Consider the following 25842-nt stretch of genomic DNA (forward strand, 5'->3'; position numbering starts at 1 on the left):
AAATGCGTAAAAGAAACTGCATATTGTCATTCTCTGGAGCATTTAAGATCTTGCACCTTGGCATTGTCATCAGTTTTGGCTCAAATAAACTCATAAAATGTTCTACAGTTTTGGACATTTCTTACCTCTACAACACTAAGGCTTAAACTCTCTGTAACACTTACCAGTCCACAACACACTTGCACATCCATTACCTCCTTCCATCTATATAACATCTCTGTAATGTAGTCAGAGCAAGCCCATTTGACTGTTGAGGGTCCAAGATAGGACTGGGTGTCTTGAAAAAGGTCACAGGGCTTTAATGGGTAGAGGCCTTCAGAACTAATTCCAAGTCCATATCCCCATGGACCTCCTTTATTACAATACACTTACTTGTGCATGAGGCTTTCACCTTTCTCAGGTGTCCCCATATATATGACTCTATTTGACTAATAGGGGTAAGCAGGGAAGGTTTAATTGATAATTGAGGAAACTAAAGCTCTGAGAAGTTAAAGTGACCAAACAACTGTATCCCTTGTAAACCAGGAGCTATAAGAAGGAAAGCTGTAAAGCTGGGTATGGGGGTGGGCAGCAGAAAGATTATAAGGTTTGGAATTAGACTGTAGCTATTACAAGCTGTGACCTTGGGAAAAGTATTTAAATATTAAGTTTTATCATGTATGTTAAAGGATAATTTTTTAAATGTTAAATAACCACTTTAATAAAAATATAAAGATAAACAAGTGTCAGAAAGATTTCATTTAACTTGCTAATTAATGAGGGAACCAGTACAGTGTTAAAAACCCAAAGATCTTACACACTTACAGGCAATACAAAATGAATTTAAAAATAGTTGCAAAACTGGTCAATATCCTCAAGGCAATAGTCATTTGCATTCTAACAGATAAATTTACTTGCATCTCTATAAACAAGAATCATTTGCATTGTTATTAGTTTTCTACAATTTATAGAGTTGTAAAATAGCTCAAAGACAAATGAAATGTACAGATTACCCAGAAAGGAGCACTATTCAAGACACACAGTAATCATTTTTTTTTTTGGTCCTTTCAAAGACTTACACAATTTTTCCTAACATTGTACAATGAGGATGATCCAAAAGGCTGTTAGGAGGATTAAGTGAGATGGCATATGTTTCCTGCCTGGCATGAAACAAATGCCCAGTGTTAAAAAAGAGACGATGGGCTCTTAATGGAGTCACTTGTGCTAAGCCCACATCACCAAACCAAGACTGAATACCTACCTAACTTAATTATAGTTTCAGCCTTCCCCAGGAATGGAATCTTAAAGTAGTCAACCTGGAATTACCTGATAAGTACTAGTAATCTGCCTGATAGACTCCTGCTATTCCCTAAAGAAAGGTGACCTTGTCACAAACAATCAGCTCTTTACTAGTATGACTTCCTTGTGCCACCCCCTTCTACCTATAAATATTTTTAGTTGTACAGCTCTTCAAAACTTCTTTCTACTTGCTAGATGGGATGCTACTTGACTCATGAATCATTGAATGAAACCAATAAGATCTTTAAAATTTACTCAGTTGAATTTTGTTGTTTAACACATTTGGCAGTAGCAAGAAGATCCAAGAGAAACTTCTGACAACTTTGGGGACAAGGAGAAACACAGGAACTGGTACCTGCGAACCCTTTAAGTTCTCTATGTTTCTTGCCATTTCTAAGGGCTGTGGGTAAGTTCTCTTGGTTCTGAGCTTCACTCCCTTTGTGTTGATTTGCCAATCTAATTGGCTTTCCAGTCCAGGGTTAACAGATCAGTCTAGACTGACAGGAGGCTCTAACAGAGTGCCAGTCCTTAGCCTTGGTTAGTCCATGGTCCCAGTAAAGGACTTAGCAGGTCAGCTTGAGATAGCAGATGGATGGTTCCACCCAGAACCTGAGTCCCTAGCCCTTGGTTAGTCTGTAATCCCCATTTGTTGGAGTCTGCTGGTCCAGCCCATAGTTCCACATTGGGAACTGCTGGCGGTATGCACCCAACACCTTCTCTTGGCCAGTCTGTAGTAACATCTCTGGTCATGGCTGATGTGTTAATGTGCACATGAGGCAAAGACTATCGCTAATGGGGATCTTAGAAGCCAAAAGCCATAAAATTGGTGGGCATGAATCAAGCACTTAAAAGCTTTTAGAGCACTTGCAACCTAACTCAAAGATTCCCATGTTAGGATAAGTCAGTCACAAAATGGATTAAATGGACATTAGGTCGCCCGCTAGCCTCAAGAAAATTTCTGTGTAACGAGGTACACTTCAAAACATTGCACAATCCCCAACCCAGCGGCACATCCCTCTTAGGTATTAATTTGGCTCTGAGAGACCCAAGGCTTAGCTAAAATGAGATCTTTTATTTCCAAAGAGTGGAGTGCGCCACCTTCAGGCACACTGGCTTATTTTATGTAGAACTATGGTCCTGGAAGCTATAAATACCTACAAAAACGGTAATATTTCCTTTTTTTTTATTATTGTTATTTATTATTATTTATGCCTACAGCCCCTGGTCTTCCTAGGTGGCCTCCCATCCAAGTACTAACCAGGCCTGACCCTGCTTAGCTTCCGAGATCAGACATTGGGCTTGTTCAGGGTGGCATGGCTATAAACCATAGACAGTAGCTCCACTGGGGCATGAACCCGGGACCTTCTGCGTGTAAAGCAGGCATGCTAACTACTACACTATGAAACCACATCTGGTAATATCTTCTTAAAGACAACCTAGAATTACAATGGCCATCGTGGGGACCATTCCGATTAGACAAGTTTGTTCATTTAAGAAGTGCATTTTAAGGGTTCCCAAATCAAACAAACAGAATGGGATACCCATTTTACTTTGCATGCAGGAGCTTCCAAAAGGCTTTGAGTTTCCAAAATAGCTTCATTGACAGATTCATAGCAAATGGCTGGTGAAAAATTAAAGACACAAGAGGTGCCTAAAAAAAGACTATAAGGCTGACCCAATACCTCCTGTCCCCCTCTACCCTCTTCTACCTGAGTACTCAGTTTTCTAATCCCCTAAATGAATTGTCTTTCCACTCGGAAGAGACTATATGTCCATAAACAAAAGTCTTCCAAATTAGTGGCCTTACAGACACCCCATATCTACCCTAGATGGAAAGGTCCCTATGGGTCAGGGTTGACAGGACTCTGAGGGATTTTCTGGTAAACTGTTATGTTATTCCCTTAAATAGCCAAGGAAGACTAAAATTAAAATTAATGGAAAACCTTGCCAAATTCTGGTAGATACCAGAGCCTGCAAATGGGATCCTGGAAAAATTAACAGAAGCCACAGAAGGGTGAGAATTTTGACCAGAGTTAGTACTTCCGAATCTGTCTGTAGTTCCCACTAGAGGAAGGAAAATAAAATTTCGCATCGCCCTTTGTTTCCAAATCTGGACCCATTAGTTATTGATGATCCTTTCTCTCCCAGGAATAGCTGTTACTTCCTTGTTTGTCCTCTTTTTGTGTCCTGAGAACCTGGCTTGGTAACCGTTAGATTAGGAATCCCAAAATACACCTGGACAAAATTTGAGTTGAACTCCATTTGTGGCTAGGGTTCTATCAAACTGCTGCCAGCCCTCCAGGGAAGTATCTAAGTTTTTCTTTCTCTTGGCTATCTTTGGGAGTGGCTTTGGATCTTGGGAGGGTAATATCTTTTGCACCCTCTTTGGGAACACCTCTTGGCTCCATGGGGTTCGATACCGCCAGAAATACTTATTATTCATCTTGGGTGAAAACTGACAAGGTACTTTGAAGGATTTTTTTTTTTCAAAGTAGCCATGTAGTCAGAAATTGGCCAGATTGGAAGTTTATATTCAGAGCCTTATAAGAACCTCTTCCCCTAAGCTAAACATACCCAGACAGAGGGAAAGAAAAACCTTCTGAAGCCTTTGTGGAAGGATTTGTTGAAACATTTTAAAGACTCACAGCTCTAAATCCAGAACATAGAGATATTTGATTTCTATCTTAAAGATCTCGCTGATATAAAGAAGCAAACTGAGGATAATGTAAACTGGGTGGATGGATCAACCTAAGATGTCCTCTAAGTTGCTACCTAATTCCTTGAGGAATTAAAAGCAACTGTCCTTATCACACAAATCTTTGCAAAACCAGAAACAATTCAAAGTCTCCTTATCCTTTTTACCAATCCCAAAACCTCCTCTGTTCATCCCCAAAGGCTTGTAAGTATTGTGAAACTTCTGGCCTTAGGAAACAAAAGTGCTTCTTAGAGGAACTTTATTCTTCTTCTGTCGCTATGAGATGTAAATGTTCTACCTGGTCTTCTCCTGAACTCTTATCTAGGCTATCTCTTTGAAACACAAACTTCAGAGAGGTAATTTTTATCAGAAGAACAAAAAAGTGGGGGGTAAGTTATTTGGAACTTGGGCAAATAAAAATCATAAGTATCTTATCCACAAATATATTTAAAAAGCTTTTGCCATCTGAACAGGTAACCTTAATTTATTCTATATGTCAGAAACACAATTTGGACCTAACTTTTTTTATATAACTAATGAATTTTGTATTACTGTACCCGATCCATGGCTAAAATTTTAGAATAGAAGCTATCAAGTTTCTGTTTGCATCTGTCTATTTACATGTACCTATATATTTTGTAGATTTATGGTATTTTCCTACCTCTGTATGGTATGGCTAAAATTAATTGTAAAAGAACCCTATTTAATGGCTTAAAGAAAATTAAGTGCTTATATGAATTAAGTATTCCTAGAGCTCTCAGAAATACAATAAAAACTTAACCCAAATGTTTTCAAGTTCACGTGATCTAGGATTAATCTTTAGCAAATAAAGCTAGCTTAAGTTTGTTTAATTAAAACAGGCTTGCCTTTAGAGTAATGAGCATTAAATACAATACTTTCAACCTAGGTTTACAGGGTCAGATAAATCATATTATCTCTTATATAATATTTGTCAGCAAGAAAAATAGCTTGAGATGGTGGCTGACTTTGTCTAATGTTTCACGAAGTCTTCATGGGTAGTCTAAACATAATTGTTAAGAACAAGTGAATTAAATAAATGTTAGTGGAATAAGAATTTCTAGGTGAACTTTTCAGCAATAATTATGTTTTATGGTATGTCAACTTAAGTAAGTTTTCCCAAATCTTTTTGGAAACTTCCACCATTAACTTAGTTTACTAAGTTAAATGATGGAAACTCATTGAATAATTAGGCTCAGAGTTTGATCAAAAGGGGGGAACTATTAAAAAAGAGACAGCAGGCCCACAATGGAGTCACTTGTACTAAGCCCTACATCACCAACTGAGACTTAATATCTAATTAATTACAGTTTCAGCCTCCCCTAGGAATAGAATCTAAAACCAGTCAATCTGGAATGACCTGGTTAGCACTAGAGAGGTCATCTTCCTGATAGGTCTCTACTGCCCCCTAAAAAAAAGGTGACCTTGTCACAAATGATCAGCTGTTTTCTAATATAATTTCCTTGTCCTAGCCCCTTCTGCCTCTAGAGTAATTTCGTACAGCTCTTCAGAACTCCTTTCTATTTACTCGATTGGATACTGCACAGTTTATGTATGGTGAATAAAGCCAATAACATTTTTAAAGTTTACTCAGTTGAATTTTGTTTTTAACACTAGTAAAGCTCTCTTCCCTTTCCTGCCCAAGTCAAGGATCTTCCCTTCTAGAATGGCTTCCTTATTACCCAAAGCCATGGACTTTCTTATGCCCCTGAGTCTGACACAGAGGAAAGGACTGGGTCTTGATGTCACATGGACCCGGGGTCTGGTCCTGGCTCTGTCACATCCTTGAGCAAGTTATTTCTCTGCTCCTTGGGCCACAATTTACCACCAGTAAAGAGCAGCTGAACTAGATGATCTCAAGATTATCTTTAGCTTGATAAATCTTGGCTTTACATTGATTTATATAGCATATCAGAACTGTGGATTTTCTGACACTGATTCACAGCATGGTGAACAAACATGGACTCTGGAGCCAGACAGAAGGATGTCTGAATCCCAGCTCAATGACTTAGTGTCTGTGTGACCCTTGATAAGTGGCTTAACATCCCTGAATCTACATTGCTTATCTGTTAGAGGAGGTTACAATAGAAACCCCAAAAAGTTACTCTGAGGATGAAGCTGAATAATATGTTACATGCCTATCACATAGTTAAGGCTCAGTACATGTCAGTTTCCATTCTTCATTTTCCCTCAACCTACATGCCCTCCTTTAGGTCAATGGGTCAGATATCCCCTGCCTTTGTCCATGGTAAGTCTGTTGGTCAGTGAACAAACCCTCACTGAGCTCTCTGGCTGCATGTTGAGATTGCAATTGCACTTGGCTCTTGCATTCAAGCAGTTTCAGTGTTGCCATGAGCATAGGCTGAGGATACAGGTACGGACAGGAGAGAGAGAGAGAGAATTGAGTCCCTAAAAAGGGTCAGACAATGGGCTGGGAGAAGTCACAAGAGATAGAGCTCACTTTGGCAGCAGCACTAGAATGGGCTTCCAGGAGGAGGTGACCCTTTAGTGGGCATCGCAAGATTTAGGCTTAGGAAGGTGTTTTACAGGTACAGGAACCACTCACACATGGACTCCGAGTCTAAAAGGCGAAGCATGCACTGGGAAACTACTTGTTGTTCAACTTGGCAAGGGCCCAAGCTACCCAGAGAGGAATCTTGGAGGAAGGGTCTGAAAAGGGATGTGAAGTTTTAATTGCCAAGGGCTTTGAGTGATGGGCAAAGGAATTTGGCCTTCACCCTTTAGATGGTGGGCTGCCAGGGAGAAGACTATGGGACTTTGTCTCCAGGCCAGAAGGTAATCCCACGGGGCGGGGGCAGTGCACCTGCTCCACTTTGTATTCTTCCCAATGCCTACCTCATGGGGGGTCACATAGGTGGCTTCCCTAAATAAATATGGATTTTTTGTTTTTTAGAACAGTGCTTCCCAAACATGAGTCTTTGGTGATCTTGTTAACATGGATATTCTGATTATATAGGCCTGTGACTCTGCATTTCTAGCCGGCTCCCTGGTGATGCCAATGCTTCTGGTCCATGGGCCACATTTTGAGTAATGACAACTGGATCAAGGGTGTCCTCAAAGCCTGTGAGTACCCTCAGGATCGACAAGAGACAACACTGTCAGGAAGATGGGGTTTAGATGATTTGCCTTTCTCTTCTCTTTGCTCCTCGTCTCTAGGCTCTAGCTCCCTAAAGCCAGATTTCCTGTGTCCAGCTGCTTAGGACTCAGCTCCGAATACACTACCTCACTGGGCTGCCCCTTTTAAGCACTAAAGATGCTGCAGGTCTTGTTTTCTGCTACTCTCACCAAAACTTATGAGTCGATAGGAGGTGAGAAGGGGAAGGTCTCCTTTTGCTAAATCTTCCAGGGAAGTTCATGGAGCAGGTAGCCATTCAGCTAAGCTGGGAGGGATGCTGGTGAGTGGCGGGGCGACCCGCTGAACTAGCCTGAGCCAGCATGTTAATGCTAACAGGAGCCTATTGCCCATGACTCCCAGAACATATTCTTGAGTTCTCACTGGGACTTCAAGTATCTCAAAGCAAAGGAGTTAACCTAATGTTGGATATCATGGAAACTTTAGGACGAGATCTGGGACTTCTCACTTCACATCATGTAGGCACCTCTCGCCAGGGATCAGCTCAAGTCATCCTCCTCCAGGCCCTTCTTCTCAGTTCCCAGAATACTCCATGCTCATCCACCATCAATCTCCCAATGATCCGCTTCCCCACTACACCATGAACTTAGTGAGGAGAAGTACCATGAAGAATGTGACTTTGTATCCCAGTGCCTGGCACATGGCGGTACTTCACAGTGTTGGAGAAATGAACAAGGAACCATACCCAGAGCCCATCAATGCATAGATAAATGGTTCTCAATTAGGGGGATTTTGCCCCTAGGGACATTTGGCAATGTCTTCAGGTATCTGTGGTTGTCACATCTGGGATGGGGGGTAGGAGGTAGTTGCTGGCATTTGGAGGCCAAGGATGTTGCTAAATACCCTCCAGTCCACAGGACAGCACACACTCCTAGGGTTATCCAGCCCCAAATACCAATAGTGTCAAGGTTGAAAAGTCTTGGTGTGGGGGAACAGTGAGTAGGTAGACATGGTACTTCCAGGGGATATTTGTGGGGACACTGATAGCATCCACTAAAGAAACCGAGACCCAAAAGTGACTTTCTCCGAGTCACACTGAGTTAACAAAAGCCTGAAAATAGAAGATGGTCTTTGAACTCGTCAACTAGGGATTTTTCTGCCACCATGCTCCTCATAGTTTCTTCGCCCATGTTTTCATGTCTCAAAATCATCCTTGCCCACCTCCCTGACACGGTTTAATAAGTATACTTTAGTAGCAGAGGTGAACGTGTCTTGAAAAACACTGAATGGTCCAAATCTATGAGACTTTGAGCCCTTCATTGACAGAAAGACTCTGAACCTTTTTCTCAGAACTGTGTTTGTGGAAACAGCCCCACTCAAGAATTAATTTAAGAAAAATTGAAATGTTAAAAAATAAGTAAAGGCAAGCAACAGTGAGCTTGTAATAAGACACCTTGGGATGTTCATTATGCTGGATTTACAGACAGTTAAATTGGTTAATGCATTTCCCTTTGGCTTGCAGATCAATTTCAATGACTGTCGGGGACACTGTGGCCACCTTGTTATACATTACAGATTGAATGCCTCTGTGATACCGGCAAAGTCCTGCTCTCCAGGTAAGAGCTTGATTCAAGGACAGCAGAGTGGAGCAAACAGATGACTGTGCCCACCATTCAAGCTCCTGGGGGAGCCTCACTCGGGCTCTCTCACATCCTCTCATATGCACGCGGAGCCACCCAAACAAGCAGCTATATACATACATGCATGTGAAAGTAATTTATATACTCAATTAACTATATCCTGTAATTAATTAATTCCTGTAATCAATTATTTCTTGTAATACAATGGCAGGGAGAAAATCATAGTGGAGGAGAGTTTGGGACACTGTCACTGGGCAGAATCTCTATAGCAGACATCCAAAGGGGGTGATTTCCACTCTTGTGGCCAGTCGTGAGGCTCAGAGCTCAGTGAGCACCATGAAAACCCAGCTGGGCCACAGTTCTGTGGAATGAAATCTAATTACTCTTTCGGTTTCCTTGTCTGTTAAATGCTAACACCCATCCTTCCATCCATCCTTTCTACCTCCTTTCTCTCATTAAGGTCCTGGTGTGTGCTTACTGAGCTAGGCACTGGAAATATAACTGGAGAAGAGTGAAGAAAGAGAAAGGATGGGTAGGAGCCAAGGACGGCAAGTCCACGGAGAGAGGGTGCAAGCTGGGTAAGAATCAGGTGGGAATATTATTCATTTGGGACAGGCCCCTGGGTCCAGATTCCACCTGTGAATTCATGGCTTTCCCAATGGCCTACAACACCCATGACATGCCCCACCCAGCCCCCAGTCCTCCTCCCTAGGCTGTAATGAAGGCCAGGCTTTCCCTAAGGCCCCCGCCTCCTTAGATGTCATGTCCTCCTGTATCTAAGGCATCCTTCCCATTTCTCGCAGTTTTCTTTTCCACAACCTGCGTGGTCCCTGCCTTCTCCTTATGGCTATTGATGTTTCTATTGTGTTATTATTGGTTAATTTTTACGTGGGTGCCTTGACTCAAAAGCTAAGCTGTAGCACTTCACACCTATTAGGATGGCTATTACCAACAACAACAACAACAACAGAAAAAAAAAACAGAAAATAAATCGTGGTGAGAAGGTGGAGAGATTGGAATCCTTGTGCACTGCTGGTGGAAATGTAAAATGGTGTAGCTGTTATGGAAAATAGTATGGCAGTTCTTTAAAAAATTAAACACAGAACTACCATTTGATCTAGCAAGTCCACCTGTGGATATATATATAAAACAGAAGTGAAAGCTGGGACTCAAATAAATATTTGTATATCCATGTTCATTGTAGCATTATTCACTATAGCCAACAGGTGTAAAAACCCAAATGTCCATCAATAGATGAGTGGATAAACAAAATGCGATATGTACATATAATAGAATATTAGCCTTAAAAAGGAATGAAGTTCTGATATATGCTGCAATACAGATGAACCTTGAAGACAGTATGTTAAATGAAATAAGCCAGTCACAAATATTATATGATTCCATTTAGATGAGTACATGGAATAGTCAAATATGTAGAGATAGAAAGTATAATGGTGGCTTCCAGGGGCTGGGAGGAGCGGGGGATTGGGAGTTACTATTTAATGGGTACAGAGTTTCAGTTTGGGAAGATGAAAAAGTTCTGGAGATGGATAGTGGTAATGGTTGCACAACAATGTGACTATACTTAATGCCACTTAACTGTACACTTAAAAGTTTCAATATTTAAATTTTTTTTTGAATATGTCTTCTCAGGTAAAGGCAACAAACGAAAAAATAAATAAATGGAACTACATCGAACTAAAAAGCATTTGCACATCAAAGGAAACATCGGCAAGACTAAAAGGTATCTACTGAATGAAAGAAGTTGCTTGCAAATGATATATCCAATAAAGGGTCAGGAACCATACCAGTCATGCTGACTAGGTATAAAGAATGTTAACTAGGTAACTGAAAGGATAAAAAGGGAGGTAGTGACCGAAGCAAGCAGATACCACTTTTAGGGCGGGGAAACAAAGGAAAAAAGATTGGAATTATTAACACTTACTTAGAGATTGGGTCCCATGGAGCGGAAAAGTGAACCTCTGCGAAGCAGGTGCTGCATGGCTGGTGCTGGCATCTCTGAACTTGAAGTACAAGTGCACTGGGGTCTAGACTCGGACTCTGAGGAAGGGGTGCAATGAGGCTGTATCTGTAGGAAAAAACAGCAAATACATTCAGTTTTGCTACTAGGAGGAATGGCCTCCGCCAGGGTGAAGGGGGGCTGCAGGACTGATGCTAACAGGAGCAGGAAGACTTGGGAAGGAAACAGAAAGAGGATCCTCCAGCCCCGCGGCCTCCCTCTAGCGACCCCTATAGGCTGATTTTGACATAGAGCGTCTGGCAAAACGGAAATAATGTGTGTGGGTTTGCCGCTCCCATATGTATCACAAAGGCGAGTGTAGAAGGGTGGGTTTGGAGCCAAAATGGTAGCCTAATAACTGATACAGGTGGAGAGCACCTGAATCCTGGAAGACATCAATAAGACACGGCTGCAAGAACCAGAACCACGGTCTGGTTCGGGTTCTGCAAGTAAAAAACCGTGGAGCTGCCTCACCTCAGATTTCCTGTGTTTAGAGAAAATATCTCCATGCATAAGTTGCTCCTGGTGGGCTTTCCTGTTACTGACCCAGCCACGGCCTTGTCTTAGTCAGCTCTGTTCCCCCACAGAGCCCGGCCCAGAGCTGCCATATTGGTAAACATCAATGAGATTGAATTGAAACACCACCACCTGCAGCTAGTGTGGTGGTGAGGGCCGGGGATTCTGACTCCTGGGTTGAATCTCTGCTCTTCACTCAAAATGCCATCTCAGGCCCGTTTTCACTTTTCTTAGCTTCCATTTCCAAAACGAGAGCGTTAGGAACAAGTTATCTCATTGGATCGTGGTGAAAACTAACTGAGAGGGTGTGCATAGAGTGCTGATGTCCCTGCCTCCCCTACAGTAGGCACTCTGTTAGCTACTGTTCTTGATCATCAGCTCGCATGCTACTGTTTTGACAAATGAGCTTCAGATTGGCTTCCAAAGAACCCAGTTCCACCCTGTGTGCCTCACAGGTAGAACCAGACTCTGTGCCTTACCCCCCTGGGCTCTGATCACTGGCTCAGTAACTTGCCTAGTACCTGCCCTCAGGCCCCCAGGACTCCTTCCTGTTTCTCTGCATCAGTTCATCTTGACAACGTCTAGTTGCTATGGATCTATAGCATGTGCTACATGTCTGCCATCGGCCTGGACTTCCTTTCCTTGCAGCCGGATCCGGTTCTGGTTCTGCATTATGCTTCATTCCCAGCAATCTTGTTCCTCTCCTCCCTCCCTAGACCCTCTCATGGCCCTCACAAGACAGGTCAGGGATGCTCATTTAAATGGTGCTGCTCTTCAGCAGTGTTGGCTTCTTAGGGCTGTTGTAACAAATAACTACACACGTGGTGGCTTAAAACAATAGAAATGTATTCTTTCACAGTTTTGGAGGCCAGAAGTCTGAAATCAAGGTGTCAACATGGCCACAGTCCCTCTGGAGGCTCTTCTAGCTCCTGGTGGCCCCGCTCATTCCCTGGCTTGCTGCAGCATCACTCTGGTCTCTGCCTCTGTCTTCTCCTGGCCTCCTCCTCTCTGTGTCTGTGTGTCTTTTCTGTCTCTTATAAAGATGCTGTCATTGGATTTAGGGCCCACTGTAATGCCGCATGATCTCATCTCAGGATCCTTATCTTAATACATTTATAAAGATCCTATTTCCAAATAAGGTCCCAGGTGACCATGAGTTTTTTGGGGGATCACTATTTAACCCACTACAAGTAGAAAAATCCAGATACAGACAGGAAAGCTGAAGAAGTAGCTGTCTCCATCCAGACATACGGGTTCCTTCTTCTGGAGCCAACTGTCACATGTGAGGCAACCCCAACATTTCAGCCCCTGTAACCATCCAGCTCCTGGCAGTGATCACTGCTAGACTGTCTCAGTAGGTTACATTATGCCACCCCTTGCATCTCACCTACAGGTTGTTGGTAAGATCTGTCTGTCAAAGCACACACTGTAAATAAAGCCATTTCCATTTGGGAACTGGCGGTAGAGTAAGGGGAAAAGGAAAAGAATTAAATAAAGGCAAAATCTTCATCATCCACAAAACAATACACAAAAACCAGGGCATTCCTCCGAACCATCACTAAATTATCCAGACCACAAAAATAATACATTAGACAGCTTGTATAACAGTAGCATGTGAAAGACTGGAACTTTCTAAAATTAATTTTCTTCATTTTGGTTTATTAAAATTGCACTCATCTATCTCCCCTGTTAAATATTTTATTTTTTCATATTAATGGCTGCAATTTCAGCTTGTGCCTGTTTCTGTCATTAACACTGTACAAACTTAATATCATTAGTAGTTTTTCCCTTAATTATGTGACTAGAGAAGAAAAACATCAAAGTTTCCGTGAAATTGGAATAGTATATCTAAATTGCCTCATGTTTATTTTAACATTAACAGTAAATGAAGCTAATGGGCTTTTATATTATTAAAAGCACTCATTTGTGTCCTGCCTGTTCTAATATATAACAAAGCTTTAACAGATGTTAAATAATTAGTTATTTAATAACGATAGGTGGAATACATCAAACAAAAGGAAAAGTTGAAGGTAATGCACACAGTTAAGGGGTCTATCCTTTTTAGGGCTTTCAAACAGGATTTCCTCTCCCCAGGTGCCCTGCTCCACCATCAATGTGAGAGTTCTAATTTATAATGACCCTGGAGAGTAAAAGCAACAAAACCTATTGCTGCAGCCCTACAGAGGACATGCATGTTCCGGGGGGCAATAATGTTTGCAGTTATTTCTGGGCAACTTCCATTCATAATTCAATACCTGTGCAAGGTCCGTGTTAGGCTGGGGCTCAGAGGGCCTCAGCTGTTGCTGCTGGCCCACCTCCTTCCTTAAAGCCTCCTTGCCTCCTCATAGCATGGTTTCCTTGGCTTTAGAGGATGCTGATGAATAAAGGCATTCTTCTGTGCTAGGAGTCCAGTGAGACCTAGGGAAGGACTCTGGCCTGTGATTCTAAAAGAGGTGCCGGATTGTCGTCACTCTCCCGCTCAGAGACCTGTAAGGACTCCCTGTGGCTTGCTCTGTCAAGGCCAACCTCCTTGCTTGTTGCTTGAGGCTCTACCTATCCAACCTTAGCTCCCGTTCTTCCCAAAATTTGTAATCTGTTCCATCTAGCTGGTTTCCTGCCCAGGCCCAGCACATGAGAAATTGTCCTGTCTCCTCACTTTTAACCATGTTCTTGCCCTCACTTGAGACCACTTTCTCCTTTTCTTCTGCCTATCCAAATTCTAGACATTCCTAATAATTCAAATTCCAGATCCTACATTAGGCCACTCCTGATCCCTCTGTCTCCTGAATTCTGGGCTACTTCTCTATCTATATCCTTCAAAACACCGCTAGTTTCAAGGATAGGCTTATAGCGTTTGAGCCAATGACTCCTGATGAACTGATTGACTAATTGCCATGGAGTTTCATTCTTCCTTAGAGAAATCTCTATTTTTTAGCAGAAGCTGAGGCTTAGAGAGATGAAGTAAGTTGCTGAAGATAATATGCTATTAAGTGACAGAAAAGATTTGAGCTTAGGTTCATCTCCAGAGCCTGGACCAATGCTTTTTAATTAAGTAATTTCGGACATGAGAACTTGAGAACAAGGCAGCTATGTTGGGAGGAGACTGGCTGCTTTTGTCACTGCTGTGCTAAGGAGCTTGGTCTTCTTGAAAAGTTAGGTCCAGAAAGGGGAGAAATTTGAGATACTTTCCTTCCATAGATTTAGTGATCCTTTGGAATAACAAATTATCCCAAACTCAACAGCTTAAAACAACAAACATTTATTGACTCATGGTTTTTGTATGACATGAATTTGGGAGCAGCTTAGCTGAGTGGTTTGGGCTCAGGGTCTCTCATGTGGTTGCAGTCAGGATGTTGACAGGAGCTTTAGTCCTTTAGGTGTTGACTGGGCCTGGGTGGTCTACTTCCAAGGAGCTAACTCACTTAGCTGTTGGCTGGAGGCCCAAGTTCCTCATCACATAAGCCTCTCCACAAACTTATTGAGTATCCTAATGACATGGCTTCCCCCAGAGCAAAAGAACCAAAGGAAAACAAAGAGGAAGTTACAGTGCCTTTTATGATTCGGTCTCTGAAGTCATACATCCATCATTGTTTCCACTTCATTCTATTTGTGAGAAACAAGTCACTAAGTCCAGTCCACATTCAAGGGAAGGGGAATTATGTTCCATCACTTCAAAGGAGGAATATCAAAAAATTGATGGACACCACATGATGGAACAGAGTTGGGAATAAATCATGCAAACATACATTAAAGATACATATGCTGATTACAACTGCTTTCCCCGCAAAGTGTAACCATTGTCCTGACTTCTGTGATTTTATTTTCTTGTCTTTCTTTATAATTTCAGAAAAACCTAATCTGTATTCTTTAGTGGTTCACCACCAATTGTGAACCACTAAAGAATACAGATTGGGTTTTTCTGTTTTTTGAACTTCATGTAAATGGAATTGTATTGTAATGATTCTTTGGTGATTTGCTTCTTTTGTTCATTATATGAATTTCATCCATGTTTTTGCATGTAGCTGTATTTTGTTTATCTTTTGTTGTATAAAGGCCATTTATCTTTATCTTTAATAATTCTTTTTGCCTTAAAGATTATGCTGTTCGACATTTATATGGCTATACCAAATTTCTTTTAGTATTTGCATGATATTTTTTTCCCATCTATTTAGATATATCTTTGCACTTTAAATGTTTTTCTAGTATTTTTTTATTTTCATTTTCTTAGTATTACTAAATAGTCTGATAATATTTAGCTTTTTAAACGGAACATTTATTCCATTTATATTTAATGTAATTTCTGACATATTCGGATTTATTATTACTAATTATTTTGTGCTTTCTATTTGCTCCACCTTTTCTCTGTCTTTCACTCTCTTTTCTTGACTTTTTTGGATTAATGGAATATTTTTGATCATTCATAATTGCTCCTTGAATTGGTTTGAAAGATATATTCTGTTTTTATTCTTTTAATAGTTAACCTAGCAATTACAAAAACATGTATTCGAAACTTATCAATAGCTAATATTAACCGATACCTTTACCCTCCTTCTGGCCTATCCAAAGGCCTTAGAACACTTTAAATCCATTTAATCTCTTATTTACATGTTGGTGTTTTCATATTTTACATTCTAACTTTTCTTTTAATCCCACATAACACTATTATTATAGCTTAAAATAGTTCATGTTTATTTAGCTTTGTCTGCATAGTACAAGTGTCTGTGCTCTTTATTTATTTGTACACTTTAGTTACTCAACTGGGATAACTTCCTTTCTCCTTTTAGTACAGCCTTTGGCATTGCCTTTAGTGAGGCCCTGCAAATGGCAATTTTTTTCCTTCTTTGCTATCTGAAAAGCCTTAACTTTATTCTTGAAAGACATTTTCACTGACTAAAGAATTCTAGCTCAGTGGTTGTTTTTTATAAGCCTATGTTAACAAATTCCACTATCTTCTGGCTCCCACTGTTGCTATTGAAAGTCAGTTGCTAATCTAGATTTTTCTTTTAAATAGACTGCAACCTGTTTTTCCCTTTCTCTGGCTGATTGAAAAATCTTTTATTTATCCCTGGCATTCTCCAGTTTCACTCTGATGAATCTACGTATGAATTTTATTTATCTAACCTTTTAAGGCTTCTTAAAACTATGGGTCAATATCTTTTCTTCAGGTCTGGAAATTCTTAGCCATTATTTCCTGAATTATTGCCTCTGCCCATTCTCTTACTCTCCTACTTCGGAAACTCTGATTTGATGTATATTAGATCTTTTCATTTTATCTCCCATATCTCTTAACTTCTCTTATATTCACCATCTCCCTTTCTCTCTTTGCTGCGTTAATATAGTTCACTGATTCTCTCTTCATCTATGTCTAATCTGCTATTATACACATCTGCTGAGTGTTTACTTCAGTTGTGTTTTCATTTCTAAATATAATATTTCCTTCTTTTTAGAATCTGTTACATCTCTCTTTCTCTTTTTTTAACATTTTCCTGTTCCCTGTAGATATTATCAACTTTGCCTTTTCACTCCTTTCAAATGGTAAGCATCACTGTTTTATATTCCATATCTGATAATTCCAATATCTGAAATCTTATAGATCAGTTTCTGCTGTTCAGAGTCTCATTCTTAGAGCTGTGCTTCCTTGTGTACTTGGTTATTTTTTTGTCTGAGTTGATTTTTTCTTTTTTTTGGCAAATTATTTTTGGTAATTCTTTGAGTTCTGGAATAAAATGATCTGTGTTTACTTCTGCCAGCTAACTTAAAGGCATTATCGGTCCAACACTACATTAAATTAAGTTCATGACTATGGTTATTCTGTCCATTCAGTTTATGTAGATTTGGGTGTTGCCCCATTTTAGTCCACCCTTCTCACCATCTTCCTCTCCAGGGCCTTCTGAGACATAGCTCTGATGCAATCTCCTCACATCTCCCAGTCCTTTCCTGGCACTCGGCACCCAGGATCCATTCAAGCTGGCTTTCACAGCCCCACTATCCCCTCCAGCCTCTCCTGCAGGGCTTCCCATCAGACCCAGGCACTATCTGGATCCTTGGGACCCCTTCACTAGGATCATTAGGACCCCACAACCCAGCCTCAAGTTGTTGGCCAGTGGAGTTGACAGGAAGACCAAGTTTCCCCAGTGTTTAAGGGAGAACTCTAACATTGGCTGCTGCTTCTGCCTTGTAATTATCTCTTCATAAACCTATGAGGACACTTCAGCCTCTATCCTACACGAATGTGGACGTGACCCCATCTCCATTCGGGCTCCTAGAGATGAAACAAGTTCTACTCCTCCATGAATTCCTTTTCTGCTTCCTCTGAATGGTCACAACTTCATCTTTCCAGGCACCCCTGGTGGTAGACTGCAGGATCTCCCTGCAGGAGTCTCTGAGAGAGCCTGAAAGACTCTGAAAGCTTTCTAGTTTCCTCAGCTATAACTTTCGACGTGATGGAAGCCTTCTAGGCCAAGCCAGCCCTGCCTTGGGAGACACAGGAGGCCCCTTCCTAAAGGAGGGAGAATGGTTACCTGAGAGAAGTCGGAGATAGAATGGAGCCCCATGGGCTGTGAAGTTCAAGTTCTAGAATGACTGCACTGACCTCACCATTCATTCATTCATTCATTCATTCAACAAACAGTTGCTGAGGGCTGCTCTGTGCCAGGCACTGGTTGGACATTGGGAGGAAATAGGTCGACATGATACTTTCCCTAATGGAGCATATAGTGTAGGGGAAGGGCCAACAGACAACAAGACACTGAGCAATCGCAAACTGTATGGTCAGGGCTGGGGCCAAACCTCTCCTTCCTGAGTCTCAGTTCTTCATCTGTAACTACTATCCACCTCCTGGGGCAGATGGGATGGTCGAATGAGACCACACATATAAAGTCTCCCACAGGTGACAGGCACTTGAGGTATTTTTCAAACTGAAGGATGAGTCACAAGAATGGGATGCAAAGAATTTAGTGAGTCATGAATAATTTCTTCTACAAAGGAAATGGAATAAAAACATATGCATCATATGTAATAAGGGTATTATTTTGTCAAACTTCTACCTTTGTTATAAAGGGGTGGGTGTGTGTATATACACTAAGTCATGTCTAAATTTTTTTTCAAAGAAAGTTGAAGGCCACTGACCCAGTGGTTCAGAGCAGGGTCTTGGGCGTCACATGGGTTTATGTCAACTTCAACAAGATCTAATATACATCTCACTTCCGCCCTACTACATTGTGTGACATGGATGTTTCCCTTCACCTCCGAGCCTCACCAGCTGTTGTAAGAACTGATGAGACACTGAATGCGAACAAGTTGCTCAGAACAGCACCTGGGGCATCACAGGGATTCAAAATCATTTCCTACTCATGTTAGTTTTGTTTATATGTAGCAGGACCTCAAGTAAGAGCAAATTGTCTCTGATTTAAAACATAAATATAAAGCTATTATTGTCGTTTCTGGTTTTTTCTATAACAATAACATTTTTAGGCATTTGCGCGGTAGGCACCCACCCCGTTTAATCCTCACAGCAACTCTGTGAGGTAAATTCTATCATTATTCCCATTTTACAGCTGAGGAAACTGAGATAATAGGGGGTTAAGACTTAGAGTGGGTCTCACAAAGGGGACCATCCAAACTCACACTCCTGCCTCAGCACCAGTAGTGTGCCCTGCCTTATTCAGGGCCTCCTCTGGCACCAAGGTCCCTAATAGCTCCAGTTTAAAGCCTTCTGGGCTGGCCCTAGTTCTCCGTCACCCTGTCTGCCTGACACTCTGCCCCAGGTTCCTCAGGCATTAGTTTTTCCTCTTGCTATTACGCTCCAGCTGTTTCTTATTTAAAACCCTGGCACCTCAGGGTTCCCAGAGGCTGCCTTGACCCTGGCAGCAGCCAGGGATCTGGTCCCAGGTTCCAAGGGAGCTGAGGGGACCCTGATCTTTGAGGCCAGAGGGAGGCCTGGGGGCTATGGCCTTGTCCTGAATAGCCAGGGGAATGAGATTCAGCTTCTGCCACAGTCTCCAGGACTGAGAAAGCAGCTGAAAAGGAAGATTTCCCTTTTGGAGCCCCAACTCAGGAGATGACCTCTGGCCCGGAAGTGGAGAGCCTCCACAGAGGCCCACTGGATAGGCCAGAGGTACCAACATGACCGAAGCAGAGAGCACAGGCAGCACACCAGCGTAGTGTCAGCCGCCAGTTCTTACCACATCGATCATCCAGTCCTTAAGACATATTAAAATGGATTTAAAAAGACATTTTGCATTTTCTCTCCTTAACACCCACATTATTGCCACACATCGGCTTTTGTTTTAATTAAAATCGGTTTTGAAATCCTCCATGAAACTTCAGTGGGATTGTTAAAGGCAGCAATTTCCTTATCGGCAGTGCGTCCCCACAACATACTGTAATAGTTATTTTGCAACAAAGCACAAGTCTTATTAATTTAGCTCAATCAAATCAGCACCACATTAATTTATGGGGCTCTAAAAATCTGGCAGTGCCGCTCTAGATCAAGGAACTTAGGGCAGGCAAGACACCAAGTGGGATGTTTATTTTGTACAATGGTCCCTAACTGCATTTCTGTGATTTAAAAGCTTTCCGAGGCGTGCGATGATAATATTACATGCATATAGAATTGTGTGTTTGCTATGCCTCATTACTCCCCGCAGAGACCCAAAATCATTTGGTATTCAACTCCTACCTAAAATATTTCCTTTTACATACAAATATTTTTTCTGCTTTAAATGGCTTCTCTATGTTAAATTTTTTTTTTCCGCGGCTGTGAAGCAAGATCGTTTCCTATGTGGGGTTCTATTTTGGTCCAATATTGATCTTTAGTGGTGGTTACTAAGTGGGTAGTTGGCTTTCCTTCGTCTTTTTCTCTGGCCAGTCCCTCCAAATATGAAGCAGGTGAAGTTTTCTGTGGGGTCGATTTTGCGTTTTTCCCCTCTCTTCCAGATTCTTGCTTCCTGGTTTACTTTTACTGATGTCTTCTTCAGAGACTAGGAATGTTTCTCTCACTCATGTCTTAATAATAAAGCTTCACAATAACACATAGAATGATCTGGAGATACAGCTTGGCAGCCAGCAGATTTGAAAGGCAGTGTGGGATGGGGAACTGTAGCAGATATGGGGTGGGAATGGGAAGGTGGGTGCTCAGAGAGAGCAAGTGACTTGCCTGAAGTCAAGCGGGTTATGAAGAGTGCTGAACTCTATCTAGGACTCAGATCCTGTAGGCCCCAATTTTCCCATTAGTAGAATGAGAACCATAAGAATTGGAGGGAGGTCACACACGTGAAGGGCCGAGCACAAGGCCTGGCACACGTGGGTGCTCAGCAATATTATATACATTATAATCACATTGCTCTTCCTCAGCAAGTTCAGGCCCAGTTTTTCAAGAGCCTGACCCTGAACTGCAAAGCTGGACTATACTCTGGTGCAAACAAGAACAACTGTCATCTCAAATGCTTACACCTGCAGAGCTTCTCCAGTGCACAAAGATGCTTCCATCTGCTCCAGGAGGGCACATGCCTTCTCTGGGGATATAGACTGGGAACTGAAATATTATGTATGTGTTAACTAATGGACTCAACACAACCTGTCTCAGGATAGGCAGGCATGAAACCCCATTTAACGGATTAGAAAACTGAGACTAGCAGAGTTTCAACGACTGCCCTAGGGTCAGACAGTCAATGGCAGAGGGGCAATTCCAACCCTGGGCTATCAACTGCAAGGTCAGTGCCCTTCCTAGCACACTGGCCACCTCTGGCACCCTTGCCAATCCGTCAGAGCTCAGGGAGACAGTGGCTGAGGTTTGGATTGGAAACATATTTCTTGTCGGCGGTATGAGCAGCTGCTGGTGTGACAGCATTTAAGAGGCCCCAGAAAGCATCCCTTGCTCCCTTCTTGACTGTGGCCAAGCCTTAGAATTGTCTTCTGGGTTAAGTCTTGCCTTTTCCCCACATACATCTTTATTTATTTTAATGATGTAAGCCACACTATCCATGAATGTTCCTTCTCTGTCCTGTTAGTGAGAATAAGTTTAATCTAGATAGAAGGAGAGCTCTCAGTACTCGGCAGGGGCCTTTGTGTTAGGAGTGGATATTCTGATGTGTGTGACTCCCAGATGCCATCACATCTTTAGTGTTGATGACGTGGGATTCACTAAGTCCAGAAACAGTCCACACCATTGTTAGACAATGCTCTTATTTGAAATTTCCCTTTCCTATGTGGAACCTAACATCTTCAGTAAAGCATTATTGCTTCATTATAAATGGCCAGCATGCTCTCTGATCTGCCCAATGCCAGGAAATTCCAGAGCCACCTAGAGATTGCAGGTGTGACACCATGCCAAGCACCAACTCAAAACCACATAGTAGAGGCCAAGAAAGCTATCTCTGTGGCCCTGGACAAGCGTGGTTCCAGCTACTAGGAGGGCAGAGAAGCAGAGGTGAAGTTACAAGACAGGGGAGAGGTGTTTCAGGCCAAGGGCAGATGCAGCATGCTGCCATGCAAGGGGTCCTGAGGCCTCCAGTGAGAAATGGAGACAGAAAAGTCGCAAGCCAAGGGACTCAGTTCTAGGTGAATCCAAACCCTTTGACCAAGTTCCAGAAAATGACCATGAAAATGTGAAGGTCAGGCATGAGCTAAGAACCTGCTGGATAAAGTTTCACAGGAGGCTTCACAACAGGCTGCGATGTTAAGACCAAAAACTTCACTGTCGACTTAATTCAACAAGTACTTTGGGAAACTTGCTGTGTGCCCAGCACTGGGTGGGCTCTGAAAAGAAGCAGCAGAAAGCATGCCATCAGCCATGAGTCTGCAGGCTTTAGGTTTACCCTTTGTCATGGTGAGAGAGTTAGTCCTTATTTTTTGCCGCATTTGATTTCTCCTTACTGAAGTCGGTACTAGCTTTCGGTGCTGGACCCATGAGAAAATGGAAATGTTTCTGAAGGAGGCTGCTCTTTGGACATCCTAGCTCAGCCTCTGCAAATAAATGCTAAGCCTGTGCAAGACCAGGTCCCATGGTCTTGATCAGTCAGGAGGCATCCATTGACACAGAAAAGAGGCAGCAGCAACTTGCTTGGTTTCAAAATGGCTTCTCTCAGATAAGGCCGAGCTAGGTCATAGAGTGTCTTTCTGTGAATTAGAAGAAGGTGCCGCCGTCTTGGGGTACTGACAAGTCCACAAGACCTCAAATTGGCATGTGAATCACAAGATGGACTTCAGCATTCACGGCCCCCTGGCTGGGCACACTTGAGCAGTGAACATGTACAATTGTAGTTGGTAGCTCTGCTCCAGTCCCCAAACCCTTTTCGGTCATTATCTGTGAGAGGACGCAGGCCCAGACTCCCCCTAGACGAATGGATTACCTCAGATCTAAGCCAAGACCCCCTGCAAAAATGAAGGAAGCTGTGCTTTAACATTCCCATCCACACACAACCAAGTTGCTCAGAAACCCAGCATTGTACAGACGCTCTCGTCTCTCATTCCTTCATTCCTTTCTTGGAGGGACAGGTGGACATGGCGGGAGGAGGGAAAAAGAGCCCTGAAACTCCTTTCTGCAGACAGTGCCAAGCCTTCCTCTCTTCTTGCTGCTCTTTAAGAAGGCTTTCTAAAGAAGAGGAACCTTCCGTGGGAGCAGATGGCGGATAAGTAGGAATGGTAAATAGTTTTAATTACTGCATAATGTAAGTGAGACAATAAAGGGGAGACAGTGGAAGCAAGCTGCTGCCGCCGAGGCCCTGAAACTGTTGTGGGGCCCAATTTGTCTGGCATGTGCTGTTCTCAGTCTTGAGAGGGCTTTAAAGAGAACGCCGAAAATATTAATTGCCCGCCTCACTGGCCCATCCATCTTCACAACCGAGTAACACGCTTTTTTAATTTCAGGGGAATCGTTTTCAAATGGGAATCATGCAAATGAGTATTTTAGCTATTCATTTGTTTTACTGCGAGCGCTTTGTGAGCAAATGGCCTACAGCTTGCAATGAATTAAAAGACATGGGCACTGGAGACCGATTTTTAATACAAAGTCTTGACTCGGAGACGACCCCGACCAGCAGCACAGAAAATGTTGGCATAGCAACTTTGGGCATTTTCATGCAAATTGGCTTCTATATAGATGATACGAATGCAATGTTTTCCTTCAACTAATCATCATAAAATTAGTTTCACTATATTTAAATGCCTCCACTTAATGCATTATATCCATATGCATGAAATTGCCTCCGCTAATGCAGTACATAAAATGCCAAAGATACAATGAATAGCCAAATTGCAAGCAGTTATGTTATCTCCCATAAAAATGATGCCCCTCCCCCTTCTTTTTGTGTATGGGGGGGTTGTTATTGAATGTGTGGACGCCAAAGGCATCTATTACAAATTGCTATTAACACACGCACAGACACACACACACACATACAAACACACACACACACACACACACATCCTAAAGTCCTCTTCAGTTAAGTAACGTTAAGGTTGTAACACAATCTAACAAAAGCCAGACAAGTCAGGGGCCGGGCTGATGGTGCTCACCTGGGCTGGTCAACCTCCCCTCACAGAGAGTGCATAGCCAGAGCAGATAGTGGAGCAAAGAGCACTTGCCTGGCCTTGGAATTAGCTGCATTAGGGGGTGTGGTTTTGTGTCCCCTCCCCAGGCATTGATTTGGGAGGACCAAGAAAGATGCATCTGAGCTACTCAGGGTCCGAAAACCCAACTGAAAATAATCAAAGGTGGAGCCACTACTGGTGAGAACAACCCCTGAAGACTGGCCCTGGCAGTCTGGAGAGATGAGAACTCTGGAGAAACATGATCAAAGCCAATAACTGAGAAAGGGAATATCCATGGAACCCCTCCATTCTGGAGGCTATGCTTGACTTTATACATCTTCCATGTCCTGTCATCTTTACAAACAACAGTGAAAATGTCTACAAAATCATCACTGGTCTTGTGGACTATGAAATGAGTCTCAAAGAAATTGAAGAACATGTTCAAGGTTATATGACCAGGAAGCAGCAGAGAAGGGATTTAAACCCAGCTCTCTCTGAGTTCAACGCTGCACTTTTTCCAGTGCCAGGTTGACCTCTGCAAATGACATTAAGTAATAGCAGGAATGGGTTCCATTAGGAACCTCTTTTTGCTCCAAGAAGAGCTGTCCTCTCTCCAGCAAGGCAGGGGCTATGAGGGTAGCAGGAGATAATGGTTTTGTGAGTCTTTCCTTTAACATTTAGGTTTGATTCTCTCAATTCACTCTCTGGGCCTCCATGTCCTCCAATCCTGCCAAAGAAGTCAGGGTTCTTCTCTGCTTCAGCCTTGGTGGATTTCAAATTTGGCTTAAATATACAGGTGCTATTTGTGTGCAGGGTAGGGGTTAATAGGGAGAGAAAAAAACAGGTGAACTTGGGAAAATACAAGTCCTTCCTTTCCACCTGGAGATGGAGTTCTATTTCAGGAACTCTGCAATTCTCATTCCTTGGAGGACTTTGTGTTTGGCTTAAGTAGAGGTACATTTCCTCACGAGAATTCATGAGGTAGCTATGGAAACAGTATGGCAGTTCCTCAAAAATTAAAAATACAATTACCATATGATCCAGCAAATTCACTTCTGGGTATATACCTAAAAGAAATTAAAGCAGGGACTCAAACAGATATCGGCCCACCTATGTTCATGGCACCATTACTTACAACAGCCAAGATGTGGGTAGAAGCCAGCCAACTGTCCATCGGGGGATGAATAGATAAACAAAATGTGGTATATACATAGGATGGAATATTATTCAGCTTTAAAAAGGAAGGAAATTCTGACACATGCTACAATATGGATGAATCTTGTGGACATTATGCTGAGCGAAATAAGCCAGTCACAAAAAGGCAAATACTGTATGATTACACTTAAATGAGGTACCTAAGAGTAGTCAAATTCATAGAGACAGAAAGTAGAATGGTGCTTGCCAGAGGCTAAAAGAAGGGGGAATGGGGAGTTAGTGTTTAAAAGTACTAAGTTTCAGTTTGGGAAGATGAAAAGATTTGTGGAGATGGATGATGGTGATGGTTACACAAAAATGTGAATGTACTTAATACTACTGAGATGTATACTTAAAAAATGGTTAAAGTATATTTTTGTTATGTGTATTTTATCACAGTTAAAAATTAAAGAAAAAGAAGAGAATGTATGAGGTAGGAAGATATCTTCCCCAAGACCCCAAGCGTGTCACAGAATTCAGGGGACAAACTCTCTGGGCAGCTTAAGAGGTGAGAATAGCTCCTTTTGATTGTTCAGGAGTAGGCATCTCTCAAGAAGCAGTTCTGTATTCAATACAGACAGCCTTACTGACTTAAATTAAGTGCTAAAGTGAGAGAGACCCCGAAAGTCAGGATTAGCTGGGGTCTATGGCATAGATCAGTAACTCCTCCAGTCTCATTAAATTGATTCATTTTCATTTCCTTCTAAATTTCTCCCTCTCATATTCTATCTTGTCATTTCCAACATACAAATACTCCTATCAAATTTCTTTCCTTTGGTCTTTTTTCTTGGTTCCCCCTCCAAGTGGTCTTCTCACTGCCTAGGATTGTTTTTGGCTACTGTGACTTACAAACACT

At 42.1% G+C, this 25842-nt stretch overlaps 1 long non-coding RNA gene across 1 annotated transcript in view; it reads right to left on the reverse strand.

Moving 5' to 3' along the window:
* Positions 1-25842, reverse strand: part of LOC120604486 (uncharacterized) — a 119014-nt gene that overhangs the window by 74367 nt on the left and 18805 nt on the right. Inside the window, exon 4 of the long non-coding RNA XR_005653359.1 lies at positions 10671-10814. This is a non-coding gene — a long non-coding RNA (uncharacterized LOC120604486). The remainder of the gene's footprint in view (positions 1-10670; positions 10815-25842) is intronic.

The sequence above is a fragment of the Pteropus medius genome, unplaced genomic scaffold, assembly GCF_902729225.1.
Source record: "Pteropus medius unplaced genomic scaffold, Ma_sr-lr_union100, whole genome shotgun sequence".
NCBI classification, from domain to species: Eukaryota; Metazoa; Chordata; class Mammalia; order Chiroptera; family Pteropodidae; genus Pteropus; species Pteropus medius.